The sequence below is a fragment of the Leucoraja erinacea genome, chromosome 14 (genome assembly GCF_028641065.1).
Source record: "Leucoraja erinacea ecotype New England chromosome 14, Leri_hhj_1, whole genome shotgun sequence".
Classification (NCBI taxonomy): Eukaryota; Metazoa; Chordata; class Chondrichthyes; order Rajiformes; family Rajidae; genus Leucoraja; species Leucoraja erinaceus.
In genome coordinates, this window is record NC_073390.1 from 24,216,525 (window position 1) to 24,226,758 (window position 10,234).

Consider the following 10,234-nt stretch of genomic DNA (forward strand, 5'->3'; position numbering starts at 1 on the left):
CCTGCTCATGGTACAAGAAGCTCATGCCAGCACTTGGACTTCCAAGGTGCCTCTCCGGCCTTGCTAAAAGGACGGATTCATGAAGTGTATCTCCTCCGAATATCCCAGCCAGCCCAGAGCCCATTGCAGATATATAACAACAAAGGAAAGAGGCAAATGCGGTTTCCAAGTCTAGTGTTGTTTCTTGGCTTTGATTACAATACCTGGTACCCAGAGCATAATAATCCTCACAATCCATCCAATTTCTATCTGCCAGCAATGGGCAAGAAAGACACTATTCTACCTTCCAAAGGTGAAATCCAAAGACAATCAACGACACTCATGTCAACTCCATTCCTTAAGATGAAGGTACAAGGAACTGCAGATGCTGGAATCGTCCTTCGTATTCAAAGTGCTGGAGTAACTCAGTGAGGCAGGCAGTTTATCTTGGCATCATGTTTAGCACAGACATTGTGGGCCGAAGGGCCTTTTCCTGTGCTGTACTGTTCTAAAGATAGACACAAAGTGCTGGGGCCTTCTTCTTATCGAGTTCACATACAAGATTAGAAGTTGTTCAGCCAGAGTTGAACACTCTTCTCAGCATCTGCACGATGGTGTCTGTCTTGTGCTTCTTGTGCGTGCTGGTGGTGGAAAGATTGGTGGAAACAGGGCCGCAACGTGAATGCTCGCTCTTTCCTTGACCTGAGTGCTGGAGCATCCCAGTGGGTCAAGCAACGTCTCTGGGGGGAAAAAGGATGGGTGGACAGAATGCAGAAGGGAACCGACCCACAATATCACCCATCATTTTTCTCCAGTGATGGGATGTAGAGACAGCTTTGCTCCATGACTGGCCCTGGAAATGGGTGATGGGACAATGTGTGTCTAACCCTGGTAGTGTGTGATGGGATAGGGTGGAGGGAGTTTCTCTCTGTGTATCTAACCATGGAGAAAAAGGGAGGGGGGGGGGGGGGGGAGGTGGGAGGGGAAAGTGGTACAAGTTGGGTCTTGCATCTCATTGCCTGTCCCGTGATAGTCCTGTCCCCACAGGCACCACCCACCCCACACTGTTGTGTGTCTACCTTCATGTCCTGACATTCCACCAGCAGCCCAGCCAGCCCTGGCCCAGAGTCAAAGCAAAAATATTTCTGCAACAGACCTATTTTTGTAGCGTGGGGTGGGTTGAAATAAAGTCATATGATTTATACGTGTGATCCCCAAAGACTATCATCTCCTCAGCGAACCCCAGTTTCCAGCTCCCTGGCAAAAAACTGCCACCGTTTGTCACTTTCAAATCAAACTTCTGTAAGAATTCCCGGCTTCGGCAAGATCAGCCTCCTGGAATGTCTGAAATTTTTCACAACCATCTCATCCCGTTCGGATCAGGACTGAATGTCATGGTTCACTGCTCGAAACACATGGAAAATACTGCACCTCTCCTCTCCCCACGTCCCACATGCCACATAAAATCCGTGCAATAAAAGAACTGGTAAACCAGGCACGACACGTAGATTTTGTTAAAAATTAAAAATACAATCCACCAAGTCCCTCCAATACTCTTGCAGCATTTTAGATGGAAAAGTTCCCATCTCCACACGACGGACGCAGACCGAATGGGAGCCCTGTCAATCCCTGCCTGTCTACTCCTCTCTCCAATATCACCCATGCATCCAGATTTTATTTTTGAAAGCCAGATTCTCTTCAGGCTGTGCCTGGGGGGGGGGGGGGGGGGGGGGGGGGGCACCTGATGCTACCTGAAGAGATCCTAACTCCAGCTATACACACACACACAGTCTCACAGTCTCTATCTGACTCCTTCTCTCATTCTGTCTCCCTCCCTCTCCGTCTTTCTGCCTCCCTCTCTGTCTGTCTGTCTGTCTAACTCTATCATCTCTCTCTTCTGTCTGTCTCTCTGTCTGTCTTCCTCTCTGCCTCTCGCTGTCTGTCTGCCCTCTCTCTGTCTCTCCCTGTGTTTATCTCTCTGTCTGTCTCTCTCTCTCCCTCTCCGTCTGTCTGTCTTCTCTATGTCTATTTCTCTCTGTCTCCCCCCCTCTCTCTCTCTATCACACATCGACCGTCGGCAACTGAAGTCTGACCCTTGCAACCATTATCAAACAATCTCCAGCCTCGGGACATCATTTTCGCTCTTTCTCTCTCTCTCTCTCTGTCTCTGTCTCTCTCTCTGTGTCCATCACACCATTGAAATACCAACATTTAATGTGTTCACCTTTCCAGCTCGACTTCATATTGACTTTGACGCGAGAGAGAAAAAAAAGGAATGGGGGGGGGGGGGGTGAGAGAAGAATTAACGTCTTAAAAAGAACAAAAGCAGCGATTTATTATCTTGTGTCCGCCCCAAATAAGTCTGAGTCCCCCCCAAATAAGGCCAGGCCGGGCTCTGACTCACGTCTCTGTCAGCGAGCCGAAAACGCCACAAATCCCCCATTTCATCCCCCCTTTTTTTTCCACCCCTCCTTAGGAATTAGGAGTCCGTCTGGAATGCAGGAGTATGTTGGGAATGCAATGTGGACACACACACACACACTCTCTCCCTCTCTCTAGATATCCCTGGCAAATATTATTTTTAGAAGTAATTTTATACATTAAAATAAAATCACCAGCTGCAACAATTGGGAAGGGAGGGAGGGAGGGAGGGAGGGAAGAGAGTAGAAAATAAAATCACTCCGATTTCTTTGATTCCACTAAACCCAGAGTTAATACAAAATACGTGGCAATACAGCCTCATGACATCAAGAACGCTTTTTTTAACCCACTCGAGTGACTCCTGATCTCAAGAAGACCACTCGCCCCCTCCCCCTTAAACAATAGCGAGAGAAAAGTGGGGAGAGACGTCTACAAGCAAACTTTTATATGTGTGATGGAAGCAGAATTCCTATCACGACCTCAAACTGAGAAGTGACTTCTATCTGAAACATTTCAAATCCCACTCCCCCCCTCCCCGCCCCTTCCCCACCACCTCATAAAAAATGGGGAGGAAAAAGGGGATGAAAAGTTGAGGGATAATTAATTGATTCTTTTGTTTTAACGGATTTATACCAACAAACGCCAAGAGCCTAATCCGATCCGCTCCAGATCAGCAGCGAAAGAGTCGAGAAGAAAACACACACACACAAGTTCTAAACTTTTGTAACTTTTCCCCCCACTCCGTCCCCCATATCTGTGTATCTCGCCCCTCCGCCAGGCAAACACGACTGCTCTCTCCCTCTCTCTCAATCTCTCCCTCTCGCACACAGAAACATTCCAAGCTTAATTCCATGAAAAGAAGATAAAAAGGATGTTCATTTCAGCCCCACTGTAACAACAGTCCTCTCGTTTTTCCCACCCTCCCAAAGGGGTTTTGTTTAACTGGTTTGAGATCTCTTACCTTGGTTTGTGACTGTGTGTGTGTATTAATTCCCCTGGATTGCAGTTCCCTTTATTCCCCCGGCCGTTTGCAAATGCCCTCGGTTACAGATACCAGCACTGGGGAGGTGAACTGGGAAAAAGAACAGCCTTCGCCATGTTACTGTCGGAGGCACTCACATTATCAGAGTCCAAGCCTATGCTACCGTATTCCGGCTAATATACACTCACGTAAAAACAAAGAGAGACTTGCGTCTCTGTAGCGCCTTTCAGCAGCTCGAGTTTGGAAATTTCGAATTAACTAGGAGTAACTATCCCCAGCAACTTTTCCTGGACCATCTATATTGGGGCAATGGGAAAGAAAGCACACTACTTCCTTGGAAGGCTTAAGAAGTTGGTCATGCTCCCATCAGCTCTCACCAACTTCTACAGGAGCGACGTAAGAAAGCATTGTGTCGGGATGCATCATGGACTGGTTTTGGAACAGCTCCATCCAGGATCGCAAGATGTCGTAGAGAGTTGTGGACACAGCCCAGACCATCACGCAAACCAACCTCCCTTCCATTGACTCCATCTACACCTCACGCTGCCTCGGCAAGGCCACCAGCAAAATCAAACACCAGTCTCACCCTGTTCAAGAAGGAACTGCAGATGCTGGAAAATCGAAGGTATACAAAAATACTGGAGAAACTCAGCAGGTGCAGCAGCATCTATGAAGAAGGGAAGAGCATCAGTCTGAAGAAGGGTTTCGGTCCGAAACGTTACCTATTTCCTTCGCTCCATAGATGCTGCTGCACCCGCTGAGTTTCTCCAGCATTTTTGTGTCCCTACCAGTCTCACCCTGCTCACCCCCTCCTCTCTACAAAGATATAACATTGAAGTTTGATCAAAGATAGTCCGGGGGTATTCAATGAGGTAGACGGGTCAGGACCACACTCAAGCTGGTGAGAGGATGGTTCAGTGGCCTGATGACAGCTCCAAGTCTCACCATGCTGAATATGTCTCCAATCCTTCACTGCAAATCACCCTAATTCCTCAGTTTAAATTCATGCGGCCTCCTTGATTATGCTATTAGCATAATCAAGGATCATTCTAACCCTGGCCACTCCCTCTTCTCCCCTCTCCCATCAGGCAAGAGGTACAGAAGTGTGAAAACACACAGCTCCAGATTCAGGGACAGTTTCTTCCCAGCTGTTATTAGGCAACTCAACTGTGCTCTCACCAATTAGAGAGTGCCTCTGACCTCCTATCTACCCCATTGAAGACCGCTGGACTTTCTTTGACCAGACTTTACTGGACTTAATCTTGCACTAAAGGCTATTCACGTTATTCCCTCTATCATGTACACAGTGGATGGCTCAGTTGGAATCATGTACATTATTTCTGCTGACTGGTTAGCACACAACAAAAGCTTTTCGCTGTACCTTGGTACACGTGACAATACATTCAACTAAACTAAACTAGATGACATTTTGGGACCCTTCTTTAGACTAAGCAAGAATGAAGAACTGGCTAATATCTATATATCGAGGTTATTGAGCCGAAACGTCACCTGTCCATGTTCTCCTGAGATGCTGCCTGACCCGCTGAGTTACTCCAGCACTTTGTGTCCTGCCTTGATTATGTTGGCTGCTTTCCCGAGGAGTCGGTGGATGGGGAGGCTGGTCAGTTTGATGGGCCGAGCTACACCCACCACTTTCTGCAGTGTCTTGCCGACTTGGAAAGAGCAGTCTTAGACTTTTTTGACTTTAGATACAGTGCAGAAACAGGCCCTTCAGCCCACCGAGCCTGCGCCGACCAGCGATCACTCCGTACACTAAAGGCCCTGTCCCACTTTCCCGAGTTGCTCATGAATTCTCCCGAGTTTTCCCCTTGATTCAAACTCGGGGAATGTCCGTAAGAGGCCGTAGAAGTCCATAGATATATCGTAGCGGCTCGTAATGCCAGCCGTAGGTACTCGGGGCATCAGGTAAGTAGGGACGTTTTTTCAGCATGTTGAAAAATGTCCACCAGTGAAAAAAATAGCCCCGAGTACCTACGGCTGGCTATTACCGTAATTCTCCGAGTTTGAATCAAGGGGAAAACTCGGGAGAATTTGTGAGTAACTCGGAAAAGTGGGACAGGCCATTAACACTATCCTACACCCTAGCGTCAACTAACAAGTTTTACCAAAGCAAATCAACCTGCAAACCTGCATGTCTTTGGGATGTAGGAGGAAACCGGAGCACCCGGAGAAAACCCACGCAGTCACAGGGAGAACGTACGAACTTCGTACAGGCAACACCCAAGGCCAAGTTCGAATCTGGGTCTCTGGTGCTGTGAGGCAGCAGCTCTACCACTGTGCTACCTGTTCTAATACTGAGTGGGGATGCATCAGAGGGGGTGCTTTTGTGCGGTGCATCTGTAGAAATCGGAGAAATGAATGAATGAATTAATGAATTAATTCATTGATTAATTACATACTTTTGTGTCACATGGTGAATTTCCCCAGTGAATGGCAAGTGTCTGAAAATAGAGTTTCCCCTCCCTCACTGACCAACCTGTCCTGCAGCAGGGGTGGGGGTGATTTTGACGTTTGAGCTCCCTCGAGCGGTAGCTATCTCCCCTGAGCTGAAGGCATGTAGATGGCAGGGCCCACACCTGACTGCTACCTAGTGACCCCTGCTGGCCACAGATCCACCTGCCAGCCCAGGACATCGGGCACACACAGCACCCTCCCTCCCCCAAAGCACAGGCTGCTCACGTTTCCCTTCCAACCCAAATGGGTTTAGCATCGGGGCGGATGTGATGGATTTTCCATCCTTCATACAACACGTCCCCAATGTCTTCTGGAATCAGTCTCACTCCCAAACTAACCCCCTCCACACCCTCCTCCCAGCTCTGTTTCAATGCTTCTCTATCCCCCCCCCCCCCCCCCCCCCCCGCTCTCTCTCTCTCTCTCTCTCTCTCTCTGTTTCTTTCTCTCTCTCGCTCTCTTATCCGTCAATTATACAATCATAGTCATTTGACAAGTGATTAGGCCATTCAGCCCATCGTGTCTATGCTGACCAGATGGGACCCATTCATATTCATCCCAACTTGCAGCATTGGGTGCATAGTCTTCAATCATGGGTGATTCAAGAGAGTGACCACACCTTTCTTGTGGAAACAAAGAACTGCAGATGCCGGTTTATACCAAAGATAGACTTTCACACAAGGTAGATTTTCACACAAAGGGTGGTGGGTGTATGGAACAAGCTGCCAGAGGAGATAGTTGAGGCTGGGACTATCCCAAAGCTTAAGAGACAGTTAGACAGGTACATGGATAGGACAGGTTTGGAGGGATATGGACCAAATGCAGGCAGGTGGGACTAGTGTTAGAAACATAGAAACATAGAAAATAGGTGCAGGAGGAGGCCATTCGGCCCTTCGAGCCAGCACCGCCATTCATTGTGATCATGGCTGATCGTCCCCTATCAATAACCCGTGCCTGCCTTCTCCACATATCCCTTGACTCCACTAGCCCCTAGAGCTCTATCTAACTCTCTCTTAAATCAATCCAATGATTTGGCCTCCACTGCCCTCTGTGGCAGGGAATTCCATAAATTCACAACTCTCTGGGAGAAAAAGTTTTTTCTCACCTCAGTCTTAAATAACCTCCCCTTTATTCTAAGACTGTGGCCCCTAGTTCTGGACTCGCCCAACATAGAGCACATGGGACATATTGACCGGTGTGGGCATGTTTGACCGAAGGGCCTGTTTTCACACTGTATCACTCTATGACTCTATAGACACCGCACTAACTCAGTGGGTCAGGCAGCATCTCTGGAGAAAAAGGATGGGTGATGTTTCAGGCCATGACCCTTATTCAGACTGCTGGAAAGATTTGGGGGATAGGGCCAGTGAACGCCTGCAATAAGAACTGTTCGATGTACCCAACAAACAGACAGGCATAGGTTGGGCCCATGCGAGTGCTCATGGCTACGCCTTTGATTTGATGAAAGTAACCATGGGTCCCGACCCAAAATGTCACCCATCCATTATCTCCAGTGATGCTGCCTGACCCGCTGAGTTACTCCAGCTCTTTGTGTCTATCTTTCTTAAACACTCTCAGTGACTCTGCCTCCACAACTCTCTAGCAGTGCGTTCCAGGTACTCACCAGTATCTGGTGAACAATGACACCTCAGATCCTACCCCTCAGAATACCCCTTGGCAGGATGGCGCAGCAGTAGAGTCGCTGCTTCTCATCGCCAGAGACTCGCGTTTGATCCTGACTATGGGTGCTGTCTGCACCCAGTTTGTACGTTCTCCCTGCGACCACGTGGGTTTTCACCAGGTGCTCCGGTTTCCTTCCACACATGAATAGGTATGTAGGTCAATTGGCTTAGGTGAAAATTGTGAATTATGTCTAATGTGTAGGGTGGTGCTAGTGTACAGGGTGATCGCTGTTCGGTGCGGACTCGGTGGGCCAGAGGGCCTGTTTCCGCGCTGTATCTCTAAACTAAACTAAACTAAACTAAGACTCACCAAACTAAACAAAACTCTCCAAATCTTTTCCCCCTAACCCCAAATCCATGTCCCCTGGCATTAACTACATGTGTTCAGTGGGCCAGGCCGCTACAGGTGGATACGGTGGTCAAAAAAGCTTTCAGCACCTTCGCCTTCATCAATCAGAGTATTGACTTTGGAAGTTTAGAAGTCATGTTACTATTGTATAAGACATTGGTGAGGCCACAATTAGGGTATGGTGTTCTGTTAACCATAGAAACACAGAAAATAGGTGCAGGAGGTGGCCATTCAGCCCTTCGAGCCAGCACCGACATTCATTGTGATCATGGCTGATCATCCACAATCAGTAACCTATGCCTGCCTTGTCCCCATACCCCTTGACTCTGCTAGCCCCAAGATCTCTATCTAACTCTCTTTTAAATTCATCCAGTGAATTGGCCTCCCCTTTATCTCTCTGGGTGAAAAGGTTTTTTCTCATCTCAGTTTTAAATGGCCTCCCCTTTATTCTTAGACTGTGGCCCCTGGTTCTGGACTCCCCAACATTGGGAACATTTTTCCTGCATCTAGCTTGTCCAGTCCTTTTATAATGTCATATGTTTCTATCCTTCTAAATTCCAGTAAATACAAGCCCAGTCTTTCCAATCTTTCGTCATATGACAGTCCCGCCATCCCGGGGATTAACCTCGTGAACCTACGATACACTGCCTCAATAGCAAGGATGTCCTTCCTCAAATTAGGTGATCAAAACTGCACACGATACTCCAGATGCGGTCTCACCAGGGCCCTGTACAACTGCAGAAGGACCTCTTTACTCAAATCCTCTCGTTGTGAAGGCTAAGATGCCATTAGCTTTATTCACTGCCTGCTGTACCTGCATGTTTACTTTCAGTGACTGGTGTACAAGGACACCCAGGTCGCGTTGCATTTCCCTTTTTCCTAATCTGGAAAAATGTTGTCAAACTGGAAAGGGTGTAGAGAAGATTTACGATGATGCTGCCAGATCCCATGGGCCTGAGATATCGGGAGAGGTTGAGTAGGCTAGGACTCTATTGTTTGGATCGCAGGATGATAAGGGGCGATCTTATAGAGGCATGTAAAATGTGTTTTGCCCAGAGTTGGGGAATCGAGAACCAGAGGACATAGGTTTATGGTGATGGGGGAAAGGTTTAATATGAACCTGAGGGGTGACCGCGTGGGTTTTCTCCGGGATCTTCGGTTTCCTCCCACACTCCAAAGGCGTACAGGTTTGTAGGTTAATTGGCCTGGTATAAATGTAAATTGTCCCCCTAGTGTGTGTAGGATAGTGTTAATGTGCAGGGATCGCTGGCCGGCACATACTCGGTGGGCCGAAGGGCCTGTTTAAGCGCTGTACCTCCAACCTAAACTAAAGTAAAACACTCCACGCAACTGTCCAGCTGTTCCATATCCCACAACGGAGGACAATCTTCACTGTGAACGACTCTGCATCTTTTCACTTTGTTTGTAAGCGTACTCATCAGACCACCCTCATTCTCATCCGAGTTATGATACATCAACATGTCTATTATAAACACCACTGAGCCTTGTGGTAGACAACTTGTTGCAGGCAGCCAACAAATGTATTCCCATCCACCACCAACTCCTGAAGGAAGCTGGAAGTGAGGGGGGGGGGGGGGGGGGGGGGGGGGCAAGACAAAACATGGCCTCTCCCCACTTTCCTCTTCCTCATTTCTCCCCTCCAACAATCAGTCTGAAGAAGCATCGTGCCTCGGTGCAACATCAGCACCTACTCAACCCTTGTTACTCCAAATCTGCCCAACCTCTCCCTGTAGCTAATACTCCCTGATCCAGGCATCATTCTGGTAGCTGTGGATATTGCCCAGTCCATCACACAAACCCACCTCCCTTCTACTGACTCCATCTACACTTTACGCTGCCTCGGCAAGGCCACCAACATAACCAAGGACACCTCTCATCCCGGTCACTCCCGCTCTTCTCCCCTCTCCCATCAGGCACAAGGTACAGTGTTGTGAAAACGCACACCTCCAGATTCAGGGACAGTTTCTTCCCAGCTGTTATCAGGCAACTGAACCGTCCTCTCACCAACTATGGAGCGATCCTGACCTCCCATTCTACCGCATTGGAGACCTTTGGGCCATCTTTGATTGAAGACCATCTTTGATTATATTGGACTTTACAGGGCTCTATCTTGCACTAAACATTATGCCATCGATCCTATATCTGTACACTGTCAACGGCTGGATTGTAAACATGTATAGTCTTTGGCAGACTAGATAGCACGCAACCAAAAAAGCTTTTCACTGAAATCGGTACATTTGACAACAACAAACTAAACTAAAAGTAAATTAAACCTCCTCTGATGTAAAAGAAAAAATGAACCCCCAAAAATATGGAAAATATGGAAGA

At 47.9% G+C, this 10,234-nt stretch overlaps 1 protein-coding gene across 1 annotated transcript in view; it reads right to left on the minus strand.

The window, feature by feature from the left end:
- Nucleotides 1-3,965, minus strand: part of LOC129703414 (fibronectin type III domain-containing protein 3B-like) — a 149,201-nt gene extending 145,236 nt beyond the window's left edge. Inside the window, 1 exon segment of the mRNA XM_055645820.1 lies at nucleotides 3,362-3,965. The gene's annotated coding sequence lies outside the window, so the exon portion shown is untranslated.
- Nucleotides 3,966-10,234: the final 6,269 nt, after the last annotated feature.